The 26,246-nt window shown below is 39.5% G+C and overlaps 1 protein-coding gene across 10 annotated transcripts in view; it reads left to right on the forward strand.

Moving 5' to 3' along the window:
• Positions 1-26,246, forward strand: part of rbms3 (RNA binding motif, single stranded interacting protein) — a 321,058-nt gene that overhangs the window by 85,242 nt on the left and 209,570 nt on the right. The gene's annotated exons all lie outside the window — the stretch shown is intronic.

Genomic DNA, 26,246 nt, shown 5'->3' on the forward strand with positions numbered 1-26,246 from the left:
TAAAGATACATTTTGAATTTTCTACAACTTAATGGGATTTCCGTGGTGAAATAAAGGTTAAATAAGACAAGTAAAAAAAATAAAATAAAGTCTGGACATTGCTTGGACCACACTAGATAAAGACTATCTTTGGATCTAAATAATTCCATCACATCTCCATTATAAATTAAGGTGGTAAAAATCATTCCCAAACCACTATATTTCACTGTGAGGATGAATTTTTCTGTCTTTTGTGAAGAACTGAAATCATGTATCTTTTCTATTCCTCTTCACCATTACATGTTACTTGGTGTTTGACTCATCCTTAATTTATTAGATTAATTTGGTATACATATTCTATGTAAGGGATCCTTACCTTTTCTCTTTTTTTTTTTTTTTCCTTTTGAAGGCATCACAAATATTTACGTTACCACTTTTCTGTATCATAACTGTTCACACATATATCCCAACCCACCATCTATGGGCAGCTTAGTTCCAGGACATTCTCCTTTAATAAAAAGCGTCATAATTCTTAAATGCTTTTGTGCAGGGATGAGATGTAATGGTGTCTGACGTTTAATCTGGGGGATGCTGGTGTCTCCAATAGTTGTGTGCAGAGAGGAAAACTTATAACTCGGTGTCAGTTTGATGATCCAACACTTTGTGTTGTTTTTTAAAATAATTACTTGACTAAGCTCTTTGTAGATATTTTAGGATAGAAATGTGGAAGTCCTCCTACATGTGAAACCAGTCGTACATTTCCTCCCAGAGATTCTAGGATAACTGAGCATAAAGATGCATATTTAAAGTGTACGACTCGCTGGCAGTGGACACAACAAAATATGACCCCATTATTTCTATTTTTGACTAAACAACCCACACATCCAGCTTCTGGTCTGTGACTGATGTTCAAGCCCCAGACTAGAAGTTGCTCATGGATCCTTTTTGAACCTGTTCTATGCAAAACCTTTTTTGGATGCTAAGAAAACTACCCAAAAGCTGTCAAATCTTGGAACCCTCCAGCACAAGAGGGCTCCAGATTTGTGTTAAATACATCTATTGATGAGTAAGACCACATTGTTCCCAATGTGGGGCCAAAAGTGCATAATAGTTAATGACATGGCGTCTGTCTGTTGCTCTAAAAGTAAAGGCCGGTTATGCCTGCGTGTATCATCGTCTCAATAATTAGATATGCATCAGTCATTGCCGACGTCATGCTGTCATGCAAACCTGATTTTGCTAACTGGAGAATTCATTCTTTTGTTCACAAACTTATCCCGTCGTGAGTCTTATTCTCAGCGTTTTGTCTTTGCATTTCCCGTCTTTCTCCAACGCACTTACTACAAACACGATCTGCGATGACTGTCCCTGTGAAACGTCTGACCACTGAAGAGCACGTAGTCACCAGAAAATAAACAAAGCGATAAGCCCAAGATTTTGCCTTAAGGATTTTTTTTCATAACACTTGTGCGCTGAATCTTTTCAGCCCTGCCCAGAAGATGTAAGAGGCTGTTTGGGTTTGATTACAAAACAAATCCCGGGCTTGATTGCACGCTCTGATCTTTTTTTTTTTTTTTTTTTTGGCGTCTGCTGAAAGTAACTTGTATAAGTCATTTTCAAACTATGCTCAACAGGAGGAAAGTTTCAACATTTCAACCTTGTGGTATGAACAATAAATAAAATAAAGTAAAACTTGATAATGATAGTTTCATCCTTTCCCACATTAGCATTTCAACCTCCAACTGGAAGGACCTGACTGCAGCCCCACCTGGCAGTCCACTAGCTTTCCCCCCTGATTTATAGTTTAATACATTTGTACTGCTGCCATATGGCTTCCCTCTCCCTCTCATCCACGCCTTCGCTACTCCCTCTATCATTCCCCTCTCCTTCCCTCCCTCTTCTCATATCTCAGAGCTGCTCATCTCAGGGGCCTCTCAATCAAAGCATGCCCCTTCATTCTCCCATGCTCTCCCTCCCTCTAGCTTCTTCCTCTCTGCTCTCACTCCCTGCATCCCCACTCTGTTGCAACAAACTCCCCCCCTTTCCTCCTTTGCCCGTGCTGCAGTTCACTCCCAAGGTCAACGCAGATCCAATCTTGCAACAGTCAGCATTCAATGTATCCTTGAGGAAGCCACTAAGGTCTCGTGTCACAAAAACCGCACCCAAAGTGGGCAGCACAGAGCAAGAAAAGCACGCATTCTTGTGTTGGAGATTGGCAGGGAGCGTTCATATTTGTTTTTATTATTAGACAGTGCGGCCTTGTAGGTTGGAGTCGGTAGAGAGGAAGGGAGGCTGGGAGAAAGGCCAGTGGATTGGGCAGTGTGGCCAAGTGGGCTTTAGAGCACCATGTCATGCTCTCATTAATGATCATTGATAGCCCGATTACAGAGAGGGGAGACGAGCCTTGGCTGGCAGGTTAAACCACTTGACATAATCACATGGTAGTCACTACAGCCCTACGTTTATGTAAAATTTTACAGCATGAACACCATTTATAGAGCCATATCCTTGTAAATCGTCAACTTTTCTGGTCTTTGTTGTTGCTGTGTTATCGATGTATTGCCCAAGTTCCCCAAAGACACAAACTAGGGAGCATGTATATCTTGCTTAGATTGCAAGAGAACAAGTAATATCTCATCTTTTTTTTTCTTTCTCTCCGCTATTTATTTTTCTGTACTCGCAAAGTTTTGCTAGTCATGGTAGCAATTTTTAAAAAGTACTTTGTCTTGCTGCTACTAAAGTTATTAAATTAAATGTCTTGAAAATTTCAGGATTAGAGAATATTTATGTCACTCAAATTTTGTTTGAATTTAGAAACTGTAGTGTTAAACTTTAGAGTTTGTTCCAAATCAGACAAAATATACCTATTGGCCATTTTATTAGGTACACCTTGGTTCCTCTTGGGACTTCAGAACTCCTTCAGTTCTTCATGGAATGGATTCAACAAATTATCCGAATAATTCCCCAGAAGTTTTGGTACATGTTGATATGATATCACTAACTGAAAATTGAACAGGTGTTGGTGATAGAGTTGATAGTAAATGTTGGTGTTGGTGTACACAATGAATTTGTGTAAGTCATGTTTTTTTTGTTGTTTTTTTCTTTTTTGTATATTTGTTTTGGAAACAATTTGAACGTCTATTAGGCGAGTATGAGATCACAGACAGACTTTTCACTTTGATAAAAAATACTGTTTTTCTCTTATGAATACCAAAATGTATAACATCAAGTATGTTGTAAATGTTGTACTGAATATTCATAGTGCTGCAAAAATATTAGAATTACTACATTTATAATAGTGTTATCTATTCAACGATCTGGATCTTTCTAGACTGGCACTGATTTTCTTTTCGACCCAAGAGCTGACGATTGTAATTTTGAAAAACTGTTTTAATATTTGATTTGGGAAATCTGTCCAATTTTAATGACATTTTGAATTGATTGGTGCATTTCTATCTATAATATTTATTCAATACTAATTAAATATTTAAGCACAGACTAAAGGAAAAGCTAGAATAAACACTCACAAAATGTAGAAATAATTTAAAACCTGCTTTTTGCAAAGTTTATCAGCTTGATACAACCTGCTTAATTAGTAGAACTCTTTACTTAAATATGTTAATTATTAACTTGCCATAATTAATTACTATATTTCTAAATAGGCACTTTATTTATTTATTTATTTTCCTGTAAGTGAGGGAAAAGCATAAAATTATTTCAGCCAGGTCACCAAGAGTGAGCAGCAACAAGTAGTGAAGGGGGAACTCGGTTCTAATCTTCACACCGCCGGAGAAAAGTGAAGATACTTCTGACATTTTCCTGGTAATTCAATAGAAGGACTTTAAACAGTAGGGAGAAGATGGGGTATTTTATCAATTCTCAAGATGTATGTTTTACAAACCTATACTCTGATAACCAGTAACCCTAATAAGTACTTTGCAAATGTCTGACTTATAAATGCATTTTAATTTTTTTGGGCTATAAACATGTAAAGTTTAGAAGCTATTAAAAAAGAAGTGTTTGTTCAACTCGCACTTTTTGAGCCTGTTTGGATTTTATGTGATATTTTAATTTCCTTTCGGGTTCAAGGGATTGGTGTCAAATAACAAACAAATGAAATTAAATGAATAAAGTCGTAATACTCTCAAAGATTACCTTGAGGCATCTCCACATTGTCGTCTTTGTGTATGATCTGGTAATGTGATGTACGTCCAGCACGTCTCTTTTCGTCCATATTAGAATGTAAAAGTCTCAGAATGAGATGAAACAATAACATTTGGCTTCCTATTGATTAGTGCAGCAGGGCGTAGCATGTGCTTCTCTTTAGCTGAATTATTGATTCCTGAAGGAGGATTTGTGTGTTTGTTTGTGTGTGTGTGTGTGTGTGGCTTTTATATGAGGTTATGGCTGCAGGGAGCTGGCAGGATGTTGCTTTGATGAAAGAATCCTTTCAAAAGGGGCCTATTTCTATCTATTCCCAGGATAATCACTGCATGGAGTTATTTGCCAAATTTCAACTTTTTATTCACCCTTTTTTTTTATTATTGGCCTAATGGCACGGGCGGTTCACAACTTGTCGTAAATTCAACTGTAATGACAGGTAATGGATGGGAATCCTAAATGAGAAAATGACTGTAAAAAGTAGTTCATGCAAGTCTCAGCACAGCATTCGCTCCTCCTGAGAACTATTACAGCTGTCGGTTATTATTAATAAAACCATATTCAATAATTTTATTTTTTTTTTTTTTAAACAAAACCTGTGCCTATTGTTGTTGACGAGTGTCTCATCAAGGCCGCGGCCTGTTTGGGAATTTCATTATACAAGTATCTTAAGTAAAAATATCACAGTTTCATAGTGTTGCAACAGTTGTACACAATTTAAAGACTAAAATTAATCTTTTCTAATTGAATTTATTTGAAACTGAAAATCTAAAATTCCCACTATATTTACTTGTTCAATATGTCACAAATTAAAGAATAAACACCAGCTAAGTTTAGATATGGCTTTCAAGTTCATATTGTGCAGAATATTATACAATTTCTTTCCCTATTCTGCTATTTGGAGAATAACACAAATGTAATAAGTGAATATTTGCTAGTTAATTAAGCCTTTATGCTCAGGTAGCCGGCCTGCCTGCAGAGGGCCACCTCTTGTAGTTTCACAGCAGCAGTCTGAAGCTTGAGCTTTTTAGTCTCTCCATGTCTGTATGTTGTAACTAGAAATATTTACAGTCAAATTTGTCTTAGTTGTGAGAAAAAGAAAAAATCTAATAAACTTAAACGAGCCAGAAGAATGGGTTGTGGGATTGCTACTGCATATAGCAATAAAAGAACCTAAAATATTCACAAAACGTTGAATGTCGGTTTTGTTTGCTGCGATTTACGAAATGGAGCAAATCATCTGGTAATTTTTCAAAAATATTTTTTTTTTTCTCTGATTAGATATTTGTCCAGTCATGGTATCTGGACAGGTCGTCATTTATAACATTTAGTTAATATTACTTTGATGTTAAAATATGGACTAAAATAAAAAAAAAGAATAAAAACTCCCTGAAATTATTTGGAGTTTGAAAATAAATGTGCCTATTGCAAAGTTTTTCAAGCTGACACTTACTGACTTAATACTCTTGATATCCGCCCTGTTAGATGATGGCAGCTTGCCATGAGTAACTGTAAAAGTTACGATTTTCAAAAAAGCTGAAGTAGGTTTTCAGTAATTGAAGGAAACGTTTAAGTAACTTTCTGTCAGCCAGTTGAGCAGCAGTGTGCAGCTACAGGTAAAGGAAGAACAATGCTGGATTTGTCAGTACTCCACAGTGTCATAGAAAACAATAAGGATTTTAATGGAAACAGTTAATTTTATGTTTGCCCTACTTTCAGCCAACAGATCAGCAGCAGAAGGAAACCCTTGAACTACTGCAGATAACCTCCTCTCATTTGTGACGCTCGACTGTCGCTGAATTGTGTGTGTGTGTGTGTGTCGTGCCGCCATACCTTTTCTGCTGTTACACTGCTGATAAGCTAGGTCATTACACGCCTAATGTGAGGCATCGCAAACAGCCGGGAAACGCTCACCGACAAAGGGGAGTGTGGTTGAGATGTGGGAGCGGAAAAGCTGCGCTACAGTCAGAACAGAAGCCGAGAAGAGGGGCGGATTGAGGCAGATTTAGCTGAGGCCACTGTCCCTGGCCTTAAGTAAACACAAGTCAAGGGAGGCCTTTGAGGGGATCCACACATGTCTGCTCCTGCTGCATGCACCACTTATACATCTAATTCCTTATAAACATAGGAGGCAATTGGATGTTCTGTGTGTGCACCATGGTCTGGATCTTATAGGGACCAGTTAAAAGTGAGGGAGATTGTTGGCTTGCATTACATGGGTTGTTCTATTGTGCTACAGACATAACAATGGAGCCTTCTAAATCTCCCTTTAATGCCTTGATAGATGAAGGGAAAATCTGAGACAACAAAGAGAAGACAGATGTACATAGACATGGAAAGGCAAGTAAAACCAACCAGGAAAGCAGCAGTGATTAGAAAAGCTTCTAATACAATACATAATGGCACATCTGACAAATATGTGTGAACAAACTTAAATTTATATTTTATTGAAGTAGCACAATCAAAACATAAAAACAACTTAAGTTGAGTACATTTATTCAGTATGGAAAGAAATCCCTAAGCCTTGTTGGCTCACTGGAATAAATATAACTAGAGGATTTCTTTAACTTCAACACATTCTAGGAAGTTCATAGTGTTTCCTAACTTTCCATTTTCCTGAAGTATAAACGTTATAACACAGAGCTCTATTTCTTTTAGTCATTGGTCTATGAAAGATTTTTATATCATCTGGTAAAATAGTTGGCAAATGTAAAATTATCTCAATGCTCACTCTTAGAAATCTTCAACAAATGCTGCCATCTTGGGTTCAACATGTCTCTGCAGTCACAAAGATCCTGTCCACTTGCCAACCAGTGATTTGGCATAGCCGCTAAGAAAATGCCTTACCATCATAAAACTAAACATGTGGAGTTTCTGAAATGGCACTGGGACTTAAACTTGAAACATGTGCTTGGTTATGAAGTGAATAAGATTGCAAATATTATTAGGATTGTTTTACTGCGCCGTCCACATCTGTTGGTTGTCTGTGGCATGAACTCAGCTAGAACCTTCGTTTCCTCTCCTTAATATCCCTAAAATGTTCATCACGCACTTTGATTGCTGCAAATACCCAGGTTTTAAATTACTTCTTCTTGAGCCCATCCCTGTTTGGAGTCGGGGAGAGTATATTTTCATTATTGCTGGGAGTGAGTAATTCAGCTCATTTCCCCCTCTTCTGATTCCTAATATGTTCTTTGTTACTGACTGAAACACAATCCCGCTGCACCTTTCTGTAAGTTAAATCATTGTCTTCTCTCAGAGCTCCTTGTTGGAGAACCAGATATGTATTTAAATATATATTTATATAAAATACATTTTTCATTTTTTTTTTTTTTCCAATCCTTCACTTCAACGGATTGGTAAATGTTGATAATTGACCAGTATGTGCTTGTATCCTGGTTTGGCTGAAGCTTTTTTTTTTTCTTTTGTAAAATATCAGTTTGTGAGTCAGCGGAGCAGACAACTCAATTTATTTGGTAGGGCCTCCTTATTTAACTACATGCACAGACACAGAAATGCACTTTAAACACTTCTCATCTGTCGACGGCCAAGCCCCGTCTCCACACCCATACGTTAAGATTGTGTTTGATTTGCTGCTTCGCATGGCCTTTCATGGAGTACACCACAGAGGCTGGTGCCAAGACCTGGCCCTCTGACACACATTTCCTTAGCTGTGTTACCAGATTGCTCTCGGGACATCGTTGCATATTCTCAGTAGTGAAGACAACCACAGAGAAAAGAGAAAATATGTTTTCTGTGTTCTATGGAGCGTGGCTACAATTATTTAAGTGTGAACGACCTTCAAAACTACGTTCACACATCGCAGTAAAGTCTGACTCCTTCAAAGAAATATATGAATGAATTTGGAGTCTGTTAACAAAAAAACAGTGTTCACAGAATTGCAGACTGAAAGGATATATCTGGTTCATACGTTTGTAAAGTTTCCACAACCTCTGTGCTTTGTGAAACACTACAGTGCTCAGAGCTGAGGCCCAAACCAGGTAACAAATTCTCCTCAGCTTGTTTGCGTCATTGAAGTGTCCTTGTACAAGTCACAAAACAAAATACTTGCTCACAGACTTGGAGGTTAATACAGAGGGGGAGAAGCATCAGAGATAAAAGTATAAAATGATGTGCTTGGTGGTGGACTTCTAGCCCAAGGGAATCGTGTCTCTGAACTCACCTTCCCTGACCATCTGGAGATAACTGGTGACTCAGGTCTGCACTTTAACATGGAGGAACTCACGCCTGTGGAGAGAAACGAGGAGAGATGGGGCTGGAGAAGTTATTTTTAACTTAAAACCCCAGGTTGACGTATTAAATACAACATTTAGCGTTTTTTCTAGCAACTTTTTATTTCTACATTATTATATTTTTTTTATTCGTTTACACATATTTTTCCATAACATTTCTTTTAAATAGGAAAAGAAAAAAAGCACAGAATGCACTGAACACATACAACTAAACACAAAAACAATCTACTTGGTGTGTTTAATAAAATACTCTTCAAAATAGAAAAGACAGCCAAATGTGGTTCAAATTTAAAAATGTAAAAAAAAAAAAAAAAATATATATATATATATATATATATATATATATATATATATATATATATATATATATATATATATATATATTGGGCTCTGAACGTTGAGATCTGTCCTTTTCAGAAGTCGTGCAAATCGCACTTAAATTCTGACGACGTCTGATGTCTGTGTGTTTGGAGCACAGAGCGACAGAGTCACGCAGAGACGGGATGAAGGGAAACTGAGCGACAGGAAAGACGTTGCTTCAGACTTAGAGCCAGATGAAACGAGACGCATGATGTGCCCCTCAAACCCAACAGTGCAGCAGGACTCTGCAAATACACCTGCTTTTTTCCCTCTTTTGTTTTTACTAGCCCTTTCTTTCCGAAACAGTATCTGCCTGGAGCTGTCTAGCCTGCCCCTCTGTTTCACTCCACTGCCTTACTGGCAAGGGACCTGCCTTGTGTTATTACACCTGTTATTACTACTTTATGCCTCCCCTTTTCAAAGTAGTGGGGTACAGTCTCAAATTGTTTCTCTTTTATGTTGAGTGTTTGTTTATTCCCGTCACTTTAGCTCAAATGCTCGTTTTTTTACTCTTTTTTTTTTTGTGCCAAGCCTGCCTTAATCTCCAAGTTTTCTTTCATGTTGTCCCTCTGTATAATTACCCTTTTCCATCCTCCATCACTCTTGCAAGCGTCTTGCTCTATTTCCGGGAGCCCCTGCTGTCTGTTGGGCCTGGTGTCCTACCATCTGTGCAGTATGCCAGAAGTGGTAACCTCTTTAGCAAAGGCAGCTCTCATCAATATGGGGAATTAATCAAATGAAAGTCAGACTTATCAATCAGCTATGCATTGTTGGATGGAAATTCCTGTGATTTTTTTTTCACATGTGTATATGTCACATGTATTAGGTCAGAAGTTGATATGCAGCCAGAATTGACATGAATCTTTTTTATATTTTTACACATAGTCAAAATTACACATTTGAACTCAATAATTTTTTTGTGGTTCCGGCTATTTATCAAGTTTTCTATAGAACATAACTCAAATTAGTTGTGGAATACCCGCCTATTTGCAGATACTTTTGTAGTGCATATCTAAAATATTTGACTGAAAATGATGAAGCGTGATGTTTGCAAAGCAGCCAATCAAGGAACTTCATTCATTTTCCTTGGTGCTGACTGTCTCTAATCTAAGAGTGAAAATAAGAAAGACTATTTCCACTGTGCATATTAAGGTATACTTGGCGTTTAAACTATTAAAATAGAAAGTTATGCGTGTTCTTACAGGGAGTCTCGTGAATTGGCTTATTTTAGATATCAGCAAGTGCGTGTGGTCTCCAATTCTGGGGGTCCACTGTAAATGCAAATCCTCTAATTTTTAGTCAGATGTCTCACAAACACTTTGTGTTTCCATCACTCTCGTTACTCTGACCTGATATTTCACAACTCCTCTTGGCAGAACTGGTAGTTTGTTTAATTTGGTTTGTTATATGATCACCTTGGTTGGGGTCAGGGCTCTGGGGTGGTTTTTTAGGGAGATTATATTAAACTTGTTTGCTTGAGATAATTTTCCGGTTTGAATACCAAATTGTGATCAATTTTTTTCCCGAATGACTCAAACTTTCCATCTCAGACAAAATCAGAGGAGTGAGGATACTTTAAATCAACCCAATGAACGCTCTCAGTTTATAGTAAAACTGTTATAAACTGGAACGCTCATGACAGAAGAGCTTCCTTCAAATTGGAAACAACTTTTTAAGCTTCACTGAAATATGTAACTGCCAACATGGAGAAGCCAAATGGCTTCATCTGAAAAAGTTTGAGGCTCTGTGATGGTGGTTGTATCATGCTGTGGGCTGTTCTGCTGTCAGTGGCACTGGTGGGCACATCAATGCAGACGGAAGTCTATAACGTTTTTAAGGTTGCCTCAAATTACCTTCAGGCCAGTGTAAACATAGACATAATTGGGTGTTCCAACAGGTCTGTGATCCCAAACACCCACTGCATCTGGTTCAGGAACGGATTTATAAAAAAAATCAACTTCCAATTCTTGTTTGCATTAAAGTTGTGTGTCGTGCTATTATTTCGCCCCCCAAAAACGAATGCTACAGAATAATACAATAATAATTTAAAGCCCCAAAATCGGGATGAGTGTATGTAAGTTTCTGGGCAGAACTGCAAGCTTTATTCTTTACCTTGTTTCTCATTTTGTTCCATCTTCCTTTGAGGTTGTCTCTCACTCTAAAATTGTGATGGTGATTGCACATGAACTGAGAGACTCTCGGGCAAACAGTGCTTGCTTAGGCTCATACCAAGGGTGGAGAGCGTGGATAAAAAGGGCAAATGAAGAACCAGGTCAAGACAGCAGAGCAGCGAGGGTGAAGGATGTGAGCCACGTGCTGGATGAGGAGGAGGAGGGAGGCAAATGCACCTCGTGAGAGACAGACGAGCAGTGAGGTAGAGAAGGGCTTTTGTTGCTCTTGTGTAACGGTAGCTTTCTTTTTCTGCCGTCTCTGCTGCCCTACCTTTGGCATGCCGGTTCACATGTAGATTACTCGGGTTGCCGCTTTAGGCAATTCAAGGGTAAGAGGAGGTTGAGGAGGTTGGGGTGGAAGCTCGGCATGGTAGCATTTACTGAGTCAGACTCGGCCAGCGTAATTGCTCCTGCATTTTTAATGAGTGGCTGCTGCGCACACTTTAAGGGAGCAGTGCGCCACAGGATCCCTGCATGGTTGCATGATAGTGCAGCAGAACTCCCTGTCCACCCTCCAGTCTGAGGGCAGATCAAAAAGACGCATCAACCCTATATGGTTTTTCGCTAGCAGGCTTAACCTGCTTTTCTAAAGTATTCATACCTCTAAACTTTTTCAACAACTTGTGAAATTATAGCATGTGTTATATAATAGGAATATTGAAATAATGGAGAGAAAAAACAACAACCATTTTTAAAAATTTATTTCTTGTATTCAGATCTGAAAATTGTGGCATATAAAGATATTCATGTTTTCATGAAATCCACCTATGTCTACTTTTAAATGAGTAAATACATCCTTAGAATAAACTGGTGAAAAAAACGGCAACACGAAGACATGTTGCCTTGTACCTAATCCCTCGTTTTGATCAAAGCACATTAATCGATATAAATAATAAAATCACCCAATGGAGTTTATTGTTGTGCCACAGTAAAATGTGAAAAAAATTCTGGTAGTAAAAATACTTTTGCAAAGCTGTTCTTCAAAAACTCCTGCTTCTACAAACTTTACTGGAACTGAGTGCTTGTCTTCTGAATTTAGTTCACCAATCACAGGAAAACCCCCTTTGTCTCGTTTAATGCTTTGAAAAACCGATGCCCCACGCTGATCCAAATAATACAAGCAGTCCTGTCATATGTTTCTAGCCAAGAACTGGGCTCACTTCCTAGTATCTGGGCTGCCTCATTACCAGACATGTTATGGTAAACCGCAAGCACCCTATGGTGAAGAATCCATGATCAGAACAGTCTCGAATATGCATTTCATTAGTCTTTTTCTTCAAAGTATTGTAAAAGGAGTGACATTTTTCTCTTCGTCTGCAATCAAATGCAGGAACACCACCTGCAGAGATAAACGCAGTCGGGAGGATTATTATTGGTATTATTTTTCACTGGTGTCTTTCATTTATCTAAAGATGTCGTAGTCGGGCCAAGAATAGTAATAATAATAATAAAAAAAATCTTGACTTTCCACATGTCACTTAAAGGAATTAGCTTTTCATTTCCTTGTGGCCGCACAATCCGATAACCAGGAGTCATCGCCCACATTTGCAGAAGTGGAAGTGGGAGGAAACCCTGACTACAGACACGCAAATGGTAGTGTAGCTTTACCGCTTTGATTACAGTAGGAGGCCCCGGTCTCTCCTCTACCAAACACACACATTGGCTGCCTGCAACATTTACTCTACACAGCTGCATTAGCAGTGGCAGGCTCAATGAAAATACCGTGTCATGCATAGCTTGAAAAATGGCTCCGGAAAAAGCCAATTCTGCCATGAATGGGGATAAGCAAATAGGCATGAGAGCTTGAATAGCTGCCAGTCCTGTTAGATCCCCCCCCCTCCCCCCCACCTCTCTCACCCGACCACAATGAGCTCCTAAACAAATAAGAATATGTGCACCAATTTAGAGCAGCAGATGAACCTTGCAGAGCCTTGTCGAGCAAGTGGGGGGATTACCAGGAGCAAACATTCCTTTCTCCCAGCTTTATTTGAGTTAAATGACTCAAGCCAACCTCTTAGACGCTGCCTGAATGGTTTCTTTGGCAGACCCTTCCACTGCTCCAGCTGCTTTGGAGGCCGCGAAGTGTACACATTAGTCACTGTATGGAAAAACACAGAGCGGGACAGGTAGGCGGCATGAATTAGATTGCAAGGACACTGATGTAGAGAGCGAGCCCAGCCAGCGGAGTGCCCAACCAAGAAATAAATAGAAAGAAAAGGCGGGTAGAAAGCCCTGGGCACGATAATACTCCGAGTGGAGGAGAGATTATTTTTCTTCACCAGTAATTAGTAGCGCATAAACAGCCTTTGGCAAGAGAATTAAAAAGTGCCATCATGATATGTGATCTCTTTACAAGAGGCTGGTTTTCTTTCTCTTCTGTTGATAATCAGGTCTAATCATGAGCACGGAGGGTCCGCAGATTCTGAAGGTTTGTGGTTAGCTTTAGGTGAATCTCTGAACATAGGAAATGTGTTGAAAAGTTTGACACTGAATACATCGTTGTGTTCAGGGCAAGTTGAAAGTCACCTGCACCCGACAGAGGAACAGGTGTTCAGAAAGAGTGTGAGGAGAATAAAAAAAATATATATATATATATATATATATATATATATATATATATATATATATATATATATATATATATATACATATATATACATATATATATCAAAGAAATCTGAGAAAAATCTTCCTTTTTCTATTAAAATATGTAAAGTATTACTGGTTTAATTTTTGAAGAAAAATGCAAGTGTTAGCATTTATTATTATTTTTTTTAATTCCGTATTTTCTTGCCTTTGGGCTACTCGGAAAATGTTCGAAAACAGCCGCTTTGAGAAACTGTTACTAATTCTCTGCCTGCTTTTTCTCTCTCATTAGCTGTCGTGAGTGCCCTGTGGAGGACTTCTATCCATTATTTATCTCTAGCCCCCAAAAACAACAGCTGCATGCTTGTGTAACCACCATATGTTATGCTTCCCCCAACATATTGGGAAGAACAGCGTTCTACGAAGAGCTGTATGTCAACCCACAGAGATCTGTTTCCAGTAGTGTTCAGACGTGCCGCACTTGAATAGTCTTCTAATCTTTTTATTTATTTTTTTTCTCAAGCACAGAGGCTTCCTCCAACAGTGAAGGGCCTTTGCATTTGTCACGTAACCACAATGCCACCTTGCAGAGTATTTCTGGATGCGCCAGCATCAATGGAATTGTCATATGGGGAGAAGAAGGTCGCATTAGGATTTAGCCAATAAAGCAATAAACCCTTGTTGAAGCTGCAGTTGGCGCTACAGAGTAAATTCTGTCTCCTCAGCACTTTTGAGTCTGCAATTAATCACTAAGCTGACATTAGCCTGCCGCCTTGAGAACGCTGGATAAACACCCCGGCAATGGTAAGCCAATGTTCCCCAACCCAGACCCATGGCAGTTGTGAAGACATCTGTTGACACTTGTCTCTCTCAAAAGTGTTCAGAGACTCTGTGGCCTGGTTATATAGGATTCCAATAAAGATCAAGGTGAAGTGCTGGTTTGCTGCTCGCTACTGTGCTAAAGTCTTGAGTCGCTGTCCTTTTCTCTGTATTTATTTTTCAGTGAGTCAGACATTGCTAGGATTTTTCCGCTTCGAGATTCCCTACCATAGACTATGGAAGTCAATGGTACTCCAGCATTGCCTTTATTTACATTTCAAAATTGTAGCATCTGAAATGTTATCACTATGTAAGCCAGGTGGTTATAGTAACGTACCAAAACGTTCTGGTGCTGCAGAAGAGATGCAACTTCAATAGATGATACAGGCACACCTTAAAAAATTGGAATATGTGTTTCAATTTCTGTTTGTCAGATTAAAAGCTACCGTTAAGGAGGTATTGAACATAGTTTCTAATGTTCACATTTCTGTGTTGATTGGTGTGATGTAATATTCTAATCTTAGAAATTGAGTCATGTTTTCATGCCTTAGTAAAGGGGGAATTGTCAAAAATAACATACATTAAGGCAACAATTTGTGTGCGAGTTATGGAAATAAATCAACTTTTCAATCATCAATTTTTTTTAAGATGCACCTCTATATTCATTACATATGTGCCACTGCTACAGAATTAATGCTGTTTTTTCTGCTTTTCTGATGGAATAGTAGCTGCTTAAAGCCTCTTAGCCTTTTGAGGCTTTATTAAGAGGATTTCCAGCAAGATGTGCTTTTCTTTGTCACTGCAGTGACAGTTGGCATTCGGTGTTGTGGCTGCTTGCCTCTCGCACCGAAGTAGCAGAAAGTCTGAAAAGGTTACAAAAGCATCTTTGCTAAGTGGAGTTCTGTAATTTAACTTTTTTTTTTAAGTTTGTCCAAACTGCAGATGTTGTTCTACCAAGTAGAACAACATCTGTCCCTCTCTTCTTTTTTTAGCAATTAATTTTATACCAACCAGCATATTAAGGGCTTTTTGTTTAGTTACCTTTTAAAAAGTGGATGCATCTATTAGCCTCAATCTTGAATTTTAAGCAACATTTTGCATATTCCAAAATAAAATGAAAACATGGTGATCAGTGCAATTCTGGATGAGATTTGGACTTTGTGACAACCTTATAGTATTCTTTTTTCCAATCTTTTGGTTTGCTTACTGCAGTGCCCACATTACACAGAGTTGCATGATCCTTTCGAAAAGTCCTAAGATGCTGAGCAGATACCAGCATCCGCTCAGCATGTTAGGATTTAGATCTGACTGTAAATGAAAATAATTGAATATTTAGGGGAGTTTCTAGCTGTAAGTTGCCAGGCTCACATTGCTCTTGAGCAGCTTTAAAACTATCAACAAAGCAATTCCTTTTACATTCCCCCCACAGCCGTGTGTCCATGTTTTCATGGAAGAAAGTTCTATTTGCATTTCTTTCAAAAATTTGTATTTGCTCTGTTCTTTGTAGTTGGATTTTAATATCTAACATTCCTACTGAGACATAATATAGCTTATGTTTTTTTTTTTTCTTCTAGTTTTTCTTGGCATTGTACAAACTGTCCTTGAGTTGAACTGGCTGAAATGTATTCTACGTGCAAAACTGACATGTGTTGAACCTCTTCCATTTGTGTACAGTCTTTCTCACAGTAAAATGATGAACAACAGATTGCCTCTAACTCCCCTTCTGGGCTACAGAAAAATCTCTCCTAACATAATCTCTGATAATTTAGCTTTTTAGGATACTGTTGACATACTCGAAATGCTCCACACCAGCACACTGCCAAAATTCATCTAGTCGTTTCCATTCACAGCCTACGGGTGCTACTAATAGAAAACAGGGATACTGTCTCTAATATTGTAGATTTCTTGTACATATTAAATAGCATGTTTGACTGCAATTGACTGTCAATAATTATGAAAATAATCAGGAGATTTTTAAACCGGATTTGATTGTTGAAGGATTTCAAAGAGACGTTTTATGCTGCAGCCAACACAATATGTCGACACATTAGTTGTTGCATGCATAATGAGCAGGAGAGAAAGCATGAGAGAACTGGACATTTACTGTCGAGGAAGGAGGAGGGGGTGGGGGGAAGCCGCGTGTGAGGAATGGTGGGAGTCCTGTTGAGTTCGCCGAGTTCACTGGAAGGGAATGACACACTGCTCACCCTCCTGCAGTGTCTCTCTTCCTCTCTCAATCAGGGTGGATGTGAATAATTTATCACATATAATTTATCTCTCGAACTCTCCACCTCGTACACTTTAACACACAGACGCGCTCACACATACGTGCAGTTTTGTCCTCCTTCACTCACTCGCACACAGGCATGCCTCAGGGGGTTGGGTCCCGGGTATAGTGTGGATTGAGCGAGCTGGAATCTGCACACAGGGAAACCTGATAGGCCTTCACTGTGCCAAACACATGAGGTCACCCTGACTGACTGATCCCGCCTGCCAGCTCGCCTCACCTCCCTCCCCCCACCCCTATCCCCGCCACCCTCCCCATGTTAAATCCCAATGTCTGAGAAATTATCGGGAAGACTTGAAAGGTTTTCCTTTTGAACTTGATGTGTTTCTGGAAATGCAGGAGTTGTTTTATATACCCCGAAAGGCTGCTAAAGCCTTTATAGGCGGAAATTCATTCTTTAAAGAGTAGTTGGATTTATTACAAGTTGGGTTTATTTTCATAGTTTTGCCATCAGTTAATGGTCAGATCAGAAAGAGTTCAGGCTTGGCAGAAACAGGACCATAACATAATCAAAGAGCCTTTAAGGGGCCTGTATGACCATTTTTACCTTTTGTCCTTGTGCTTGTATAACTCATGACAATTGCATTTATTTTCACAAATATGTGAAAGAAAAAAAAAAGCGTATATAAGGGGGGGGGGGAAAATGGCTCAAGGCAGTTGAGAGTTCTGCCAAAATTCCCTGAAAGATGACAGCATGGTGTCTGGAACATCAAATTGCGGTATCAATATATCACACAATCTTGAATTTTGGATGCGAGTTCATAAAATAAATTATATGGAGATTCTTCCAGGGATAATAGGGATAGTTACCTCTATAGCAGTAACTCGGAAACCTACATAGCTGGCAAATTACACCGAGATTTAAAAGCTCTCTGTGGTCAACCCGGTTTTCCTGTAATTCGTCACAGGAATTAATTACGACCTGTGACAATTAATGGAATCTGCAACACTCAGATAAACACTGCAGTTTCTGCTCTACCCCTGACTAGCATTGAAACTCTGTTGTGCCAGCACAATGATGTAAGAAGAAGGGCTTTGCTTATTTTAGGGAAACCCCGCAGTGATTATGCCAGTCTTACTTTTCTGTTTTCAAATTTATGCCCTGCATTTAAGAAACATAGGACAGGACTTTTGAAGTAGGGTAGAGATATGTATTAAAAGCCAAAATACACTAAAAATCAAGCTACTGATAAATTGTTGCATCAAGTATTATACACAAGCATCAAACCATTTTCATCTGAATTCAAATTTGCACACTGGGATGAGTATTTAAAGCTTTGACAATGGCTCCCTATCCCCCCAAAAAAATGGTTGAAAGAAGAAACTTTGATTTCTGAAAATGATTGATGTCTAATGTTGGTATGTTATTGAATGCAAAAAAAACTTTCTGCTAAAGCATGTATCATTTAGATCTCTGTAAATTTACAAGTGCTTCTGTTAAACTGTGTTTGATCCTTTCAGACAAATACAGTTTTGAGTTAAGTCATCTTAACTGAAAGCTTATGGCCCCAAACTAACAACTTGCCTGACATGGACACAAAATACACCAACATATGCAGATATTCAATATCGAATGCATTGTGAGAAACAAAACAGTCAAAACTGTAGCAAGTGCAAACTCTAGAGTCTTGTCTTTTATCCCAAGCAGCCCTTTGAAATGTTCTCCCCAACCCAAACAACGCTGTCAACTCAAAGCACAAAAGGATCCTAAACATGTGTTCTGTAGATCCCCGCTCCTGTTCTCTCGTCACACAAGCACGCAAGACGGACATTCACTTTCAGTCAGCCACACACACGCAACACGACTCGGACAGACGCGCGTCCACGCACACGTTCACGCGACCGTGTCCGCGCGATGACACAATTATACACAAGCTACCACCCCCACGACAGAGCAGTCACCTCTCGCTCCCACGCATCTCATGTTCTCCCAATATTATGTTAAAACAGACACGCATAATTGCGCTGGCATGGTTCCTTGTTTTTGTTGGCCGTTATCGATGGCCTCGGTAATGTCTCTGACAGAGGTGATCGCTGCTGCAGGCACCACAGATCTACATCGCTGCACATGCAAATACGCCGTTTCCATGAGGTACTGCTTGGAAGATTGTGAGCGGTAAAATTATTTTACTTCTGATAGCAGTAAAATGGATAATTTCAAGAGGAGGATAAATGTTAATATGATATTTAAGCTGTGGTGTTTTTTCTTTTGGTAAATAGTTTCTTTGTGGATCTCTTGATGCATGCCATGACTTAATATAGGATCAAACGGAGTAGAGAGGAATATCTAAAGAAAAAAAAAATAGACACGTGAAGGAAAAACAGAAAACAAAGTGCTTTTTTTCATACATTTGTCTCTATACATTCTCCTGTTTTTTTTTTTTTTTTTGCTTTGTGTTTTGAGCTCTTGGCAACCCTGAACGCCGTATTCTGTACGAGTCACTTTGAGGTTGGCTTAAGTTTTAAATATATCTGTGGCTTGTGGTTCCCAGCTGACTCTTTATGCTTCATCTATGCTGAACATGCTCCTTTTGTCATCCTGAATCCAAACGATGTGCATCCTGTAGACGTAACATAAAGCAATGTGGCGAGACGTTAAAGTTTGCATGGATACTTCAGATTTTTTGAGGTTGGCTTTAGTTGAGGGAGCAGGAAATGTCTTACTTGTGGTTGAAGAGCGTCGTAACTTCTCCAGTGTCTTCTTTTTAATGATCAATCATGAAATGACTTTTTCAGTCAGTAGCTTGCCAGATAAGTGTTTTTCTTTTGCCCTGTCGAACACAACTCTAAGCTAGCATGCAGGTCATCAAACACTGCCACTGCAGGAAAAAAATATTTCCACAATGCAATTAAAAGCAATTTTCCTTTTGGTGGTTGATTGTACTTGACATGAACGTATTTCACGGTTTGGCAAACTCGGGCTTAAAGAACGCGAAAGGTTTAGGGTCCAAATTGAATTAATTCTCCACCATTATTTCTCAGGTAAATATTCCGGAGTGAAGTCACTGCTTCTGAATGATCTAGTTCTTGCTCTTCATCAATTTTATGAAAATACAGTCTGAAATGACTGATTGTGAAGTTATGCTCCGATTAGCAATTACATGACTACAGTTTTCTCTTTTCTCCCATAAAGTGCCGTTAATCTGACTCAATTCTTTTGCAACATCGGCCCTCTTTAATACATTCTCCAGGTTTAATTGTTGGAAGGCAAAAAGTGTTTTTGACTAAAAATGATCCATTTAAACGGATCACAGTCCTTTCAAAACACTGCAACCCTGTTTGACAAAAATCCCATTTGTTTAAACATACCAGTAGACAAAACCATCACTTACAGTGATAGAAATAACAGAGCTGATCATATGTGGTCTGGGAGAAAAGATGGAAAGGACAAAGTACAAAAGGCTGTTGGTTTATTCCTGATGATTTGGTTCTGGTGACCCTGCCACCAGAACCTGTGCCTCATCGTTTGACACAGCAACAACAGAAGCACGACGCAGACACAGCCCTATTAGTTTAGTCTAAAATATATATATATATTTTTTTAAATCTCCTTTTATTCTCCCTTTACAAACAACCCTCCAACTCATTAACAGAAATATTTGATTCAGACTAGTTGTATAGATTCAAAGTGAATTCCAGTTCAATCCCAGTTCTTAAAAAAATATTTCTTTTTAAAGTATTTCTGTTGAAAATTTCTGAAATGTCCCTTTAAACTTAAAGCTACTAAATGCCTGGGAATGCTGCAAATGTTATTTATTTAAATTTCCTGAAGCAAATTAAATGCTGCCCACGCAGCTTTCCCTGGAGTGTGAATTGATGTTTCACCCATAAATTTTGTCTTCATTTTTATTCCTGTTCTTCCTAGATCTATGGAGCGTTACTTTTTTTCAGTTGTTTTCATCTCAATAAATTTATTAAGTTTGATTTACCAAAAATATTCCGGGTAATTGTGTGTAGTAGTCGCCCTGCTGTTTGTTTTTTTTTCTTTTTCTCCCACTTCGCTCCCTTTAGAATCTCAGGTTTATTTTGCGGGTTACCGAGGGTGAGTTAATGGAGAACGTCAAACCAGCTTGTAGCGCTGCCTTTCCTGTGACCCGTGGAGATTGTGGAGTGACCTACGTGGTGCTGCCCTGAGCCTACGTTTGAAATCCAATCTCCTCACAGGGATATGCTGCATGTTTTAGCAGTCTGGTTTGATAACTTCACCCTCCGCCTCCCCCAAAGTGTCTATCATTCCGCTAATAAAACTTGCTTTGTTTTCACCTGCGATGACCGGGGTTAGTCGGGGTTTTATGGGCCCGCAGGTGGGAATAGAACATTTGTTTAATCACATCGGTAGCTTCTTCCTGCTCTCTGCTCTTTGACTTGACGGAAAGAGAATAGGCAATCAGCTTTGTTCTGCCTGTGCAATGGAAATTAATTTAATTTATCTGAAACACCCCATCTGCAACGTCAAATAAATCCATGCAAACTGACAGGTTGTGTTTTATTAGATCAATTCCAAGTGTTAATGAAGTGACTGAAGCATCAAACATAAAACCAGTGCTAATCAAGTTGAATATGTGCTACTCTGAATCTCTTGAGTTGCAGTTTAATCAATGCTACTGTTTTATACCTAAATTTTCATTACATATCCAACATGGCTAAAAAGGGGACAGTTTTATCATGCGAGTTATCTAGATTACTCCTGCTCGTGCTCTAATTAAAAACGGGGAGGGAGGAATCAATGTACACAGATGAGCCGCGTTGTTAAGGTATTTTATCGAAGAACAAAAATTACACAGCCCTGATCTCGAAGTTGTTAAATGTGTCATCCAAAGGAGTGCTTCTCCATGGCTGTTTGTTTCTCTCCCCATCCCGTAATGGAGAGAGAAACAAATAGTATATTGGTAATTGTCTGCAGCTACGGCACCCCACACTGAGATCCATTAGTGCCATTTAAAACGCAGCACAGGGTGAGACTGCTCCTCTGTAATTCAATAAAAGCGAGGCACAGAGATGGAGGGGGATGAAAAGGCAGGAGGCTCTCCAAAGAGCTTGACGGTGGATCATCTGCAGTCTTTCAAGGGGTGACGCATCAGCTGAAGGTTTGTCTTTTGTTTTTACTTTCATGCTCGCCCCATTTCACTGTGCTTTGGGGCCCAAAATCTACCTGGAAAAAATGTGATTATGCAATTTAACTTCCTCACTTTGGAGTTAGTTTGGCATCTTGGAACAAACCAGTTGATTTCTTTGAAAAACTATTGTATAGATGTATCAAATTTCATCACATTTAACTGAAGTCATTTTTAGTCCGATGCCATCTTTGAAAATGCATCTCATGAGGATGGTTTAAAAACTGAAATCCTCACTGTTCTAACCCTAACCAGGAAGTCGAGGGTGTCGTGCAGAGATCGGGGAGCTTTTTGTAGCTCTAACACAATGCAATTAAAAGTAAGCTGGAGAATTTCTGTTTGAGTCTCGGGGTAGAGAGACGTGAAGATTGCAATCAGACATCAGCAACCTGCTGAGTGTCTTTGGTCTAATTACTAAAAACACTGAGTTAACTCTCCTGCATATCCTATACCAGCTAATGACTTAAAATTAAAAAATAATTAGTCAGACACAGTAGAAGTAAAAAGAAAAATAAAACTGGGGATGAATTAATGAATAAAACACTTTGCATTCATCTTTGTATTTGTTACTGGAAGGTTAAAACATGGAATCATTCACATCCATCCATCCATTCATCCATCCACCCTCCCTCCCTCCCTCCCTTATCCGGGGTCGGGTTGCAGGGGCAGCAGCTTCAGAAGGGAGGCCCAGACTTCCCTCTCCCCAGCCACTTCTTCCAGCTCCTCTGGGGGAACCCCAAGGTGTTCCCAGGCCACCCGAGAGACATAGTCCCTCCAGCGTGTCCTGGGTCTTCCTCCCGGTGGGACGTGCCCGGAACACCTCACCAGGGAGGCGTCCAGGAGGCATCCTGACCAGATGCCTGAGCCACCACAACTGGCTCCTCTTGACGTGGAGGAGCAGCGGCTCTACTCTGAGTCCCTCCCGGATGACCGAGCTTCTCACCCCATGTCTAAAGGAGAGCCCAGCCACCCTGCGGAGGAAACCCAGTTCGGCCGTTTGCATCCGTGATCTCGTTCTTTCAGTCATGACCCAAAGCTCATGACCATAGATGAGGGTGGGAACGTAGATTGACTGGTAAATCGAGAGCTTCGCTTTTTGACTCGGCTCTCTCTTCACCACGACGGACCGGTACAGCGCCCGCTTTACAGCAGACGCTGCACCAATCCGCCTGTCGATCTCCTGCTCCCTTTTCCCTCATTCGTGAACAAGATCCCCAGAATCATTCACATTTACATGATAATTATCAATTTTAAATGGATAATACAAAGAACCACAATAATCATCACAATATCGATGTTGGATCAGGAAAATTCCCTCATCTGACATGTGGTGGGATTATGATTTGCATCAGATGCTTTTAAACTTGCTACCCATTTCTTCTGTTATCAAAGGAAGAGCTGAGTACATATTTTAGACACAACACTGCAGTGTATTGTAGTATACGCTAGAATAGTTCACGTTTTAAAACTATTGCCTCCCATCAATAAAGTCATAGGTTTATTCTGTGCGTTTCCTCCCACAGTCAAAACACTTGACTTTTGGTTTTGGTTGCTCCTTTGGTTTGATCGGTTGCACATTTGTTTATCCTTTTATGGGCTGATAACTTTTGTAGGATATACCCCGTGTCTTTCTCAATGGGGTCGTTAGGATGATGGAAAATACGGAGAAATTTAAAACAATTTGGGTTGTCAAGGCAGTACTCGACTACAATAGTATTTGCATGTCTTTGTATGTTTATGCACTGTTAATGTTGAGATTTATACATAGAGTAAGTACATGCAGGAATTTCTTGACATACATGCAGTTCAGTGTTATACAGACAAACAACTGTGTCTGGTTTCTCTAACTACCAACAGGTGTCGGTGCTAAATTTTCCCTTTTATTGTTGTGTTCTACTTCTTTTTTTTTTTCTGAAGCAACTTCTCCATCATGTACTGATAAATAAATGTATAAAACATTTACATAATGCATACAATGCAAAATGTATTCCCTAAAGCCTGATCCAGTGATTGCTGACTGGCGAACAGACGTCAATGAATTATGCAGTGGCATCACTGTCGTCGCGAATGCGCTCTTAAAGGTGCCCTTTTTACCTCAGCTAGCAGTAACACGTCTTCCTGCGTAAAGTTTTAGCAGGAGGAGAGACAGTCTGGTTCAGAGGAGCCACGTTTCAGTCTCAGAACATGCAAAAGTCGGTCCTGACTTTCCGTTCCGTTTAGTCCCGCCCCGCGTGGATGAGCGGATGTGCGTGGAGGTGCGCTTGTTGAATATCTGGAGGGGCCTTTTAACTTGAAACCCTTGAAGACATGTTAGGTTTTTTTTTTGTTTTTTTTGTTTATTTTTTCAGGTTGCTTGGGAATGAAAAATTGAGTTGTAAAAGAAATGCTCTCTGCCTTTGTTTTCGAGCAGCGCAGCGAGAGAAAGCCTGCCCACCAATTAGGGAATGCCGATTCTTACAGCCCATGAATTATTAAGAGCAACCCATCGACTAGGAGCAGTGACGGAGGGCAAGAAGCAGGGCCGAGCCACCTGAGCACCAAAGCTGCATTCATTAAAGCGCAAGATGACTTTCCACTTCGCCAACACCGTGATAATTAAAGTACAAATAACCTTCGCAAAACAGAACCCTGCTAATTGTTTGTGGTCTTCCATTGTTTGGAATCCATAAATCTTCTAAAAGTATTTCTTAGTGGGCCACGTGGACGGTTTGAGGAAGAGAAGCCGAGACACAGGTAGGATAATGTACGGTATTACATTGCAACTTGCAACACCAGCTACCCTCGAGGTCAACCAAATCATTCCTCTTGTGAGATTTATTGCCCGGTTGTAGCTAAGGCAATGAGGTGCTGTGAACCTTGAGCCAATGTCGACATGGAAGGTCTTCACGGCCGTATATAGGGGCCACAGGTGGAGTCCGGCTTGTTAACTCTGAATTCAGGGCTCCAGCTAACACCTGAAACATAAACCAGGGAGGGCATCAGTTAAGAACTGCTAATGTGTCTGGTGTTTTTGGAGAACACAATGCTTCTTTTTCACCACTGTAGCCTCGTCGTGAACCCTGTAAGCCTATAAAATGCTGGATTGGAGCAGCTTTGTGTGGAAAATCTTATGTAGCCATCATTGTGCATGAACAACTAGATGGATTCTTTCAAGTTTCTTGGTGCCCTCTTCAGGGTTGCAGAATTGTCAGCCGTGTCTCAGTTGAAACAAAATAAGAGGCTGATTTCTGTTTATGATTGACTTTTTGCTCCCTTAGAATTGATAAGTAGGGAAACAACTATAGAGCACAGAGAAATGGGACTCTTAAAGAAAGAGATGTATGGATACTCTGACATTGTGCTGCTTTTAAGTGTTTTCCTATTTACTTATTTAATGCTATGCTGCAGGGGAACAAAGGAAGAAGAAAAAGCTTTTTTTTTTCAGATGTCTTTAAATAGAGATCCCGACAGCCTACTCACTTTTTTGTCGCTTGTACTCAGAAATGGCTGACTCAATCTTGGCTCGAGAATATACATTAACAATGCCCGTGTTTGTCACTGAAATGGCTTAAGTGCCCTTTGAATGGCTTTAGAGCCAATGTTTACCTCCTACCTGCCCTGTTATTTTTGAAAAACCACCAAGCTGAAGTCGTTTAACGCTGATGTGACTCAGGCCTGGAACAAGACGCAGAAATGATGTCCTTCAGTATGCCTCACTTACTGTTTTTCTCCCTGCTGTGAGGATATTACCATCACCACCTGATTTAGTGGCGATGAATGGATAGATGGATGGATCACTGACAACACGGGGAAAGCAATTCTAATGCAAACAGATGAGTTGAAATTGTATTACTCCTCGGGCTTATTGGATGTGAATAAGCCCGAGGATAAGGAAAGTGTAAAAATATGAATAAGATGTAACCCACTTCAGGTTGTAATAAGAACCGGAGATAAGAATAGATTTTCTTGGTAATCAAACTTTTATAAGTTTCTTTTTTTTATTCTAATTTTAGCTGTTGGGAGCAAAAATAGTTTGTCTTGGACGTGATATTTTTCCATTCGCTTTCTTTTTGTTTTCCTCTGCAGTCTGAAATAGAAGAAGTGTGAAACATCACTGACTTAACTGTAGATATGCATTTAGTCATTTAGTTACCCTTGTCAAGCACCAACATCAAACTATTCTTTGTCAACCTTTTTTTCAATTTTTCACACGTAATATTTGCTTAAAATAGCCTCATCTTATTCTTATGAGAACTCTATTTGTGCCTGATGTAATTATAGAAATTGCACAAAACTGAGCAGGTTACCATAATAAACATCCACCCCCCCCTCGCAGGGAGATATTAACTAAGATTGAGCAGATGGAGCTGGAGGAAAATAAGTGAAGTCTCTTGTGGGATATCAAGGTTCCTGTAATTATTTCAGCATATCCAGAAAATTCCTTCTTGACCAAAAACCACAGAGGTTCTGTTCAGCCATGTCAAGTGCTTTGTGTGTGGCAGGCTGAGCCTCTCCCACCCCCAATTTGCTGGTCAAA

Source organism: Poecilia mexicana, unplaced genomic scaffold (genome assembly GCF_051168715.1).
Source record: "Poecilia mexicana isolate PSO_F unplaced genomic scaffold, ASM5116871v1 scaffold_11, whole genome shotgun sequence".
Taxonomy (NCBI): Eukaryota; Metazoa; Chordata; class Actinopteri; order Cyprinodontiformes; family Poeciliidae; genus Poecilia; species Poecilia mexicana.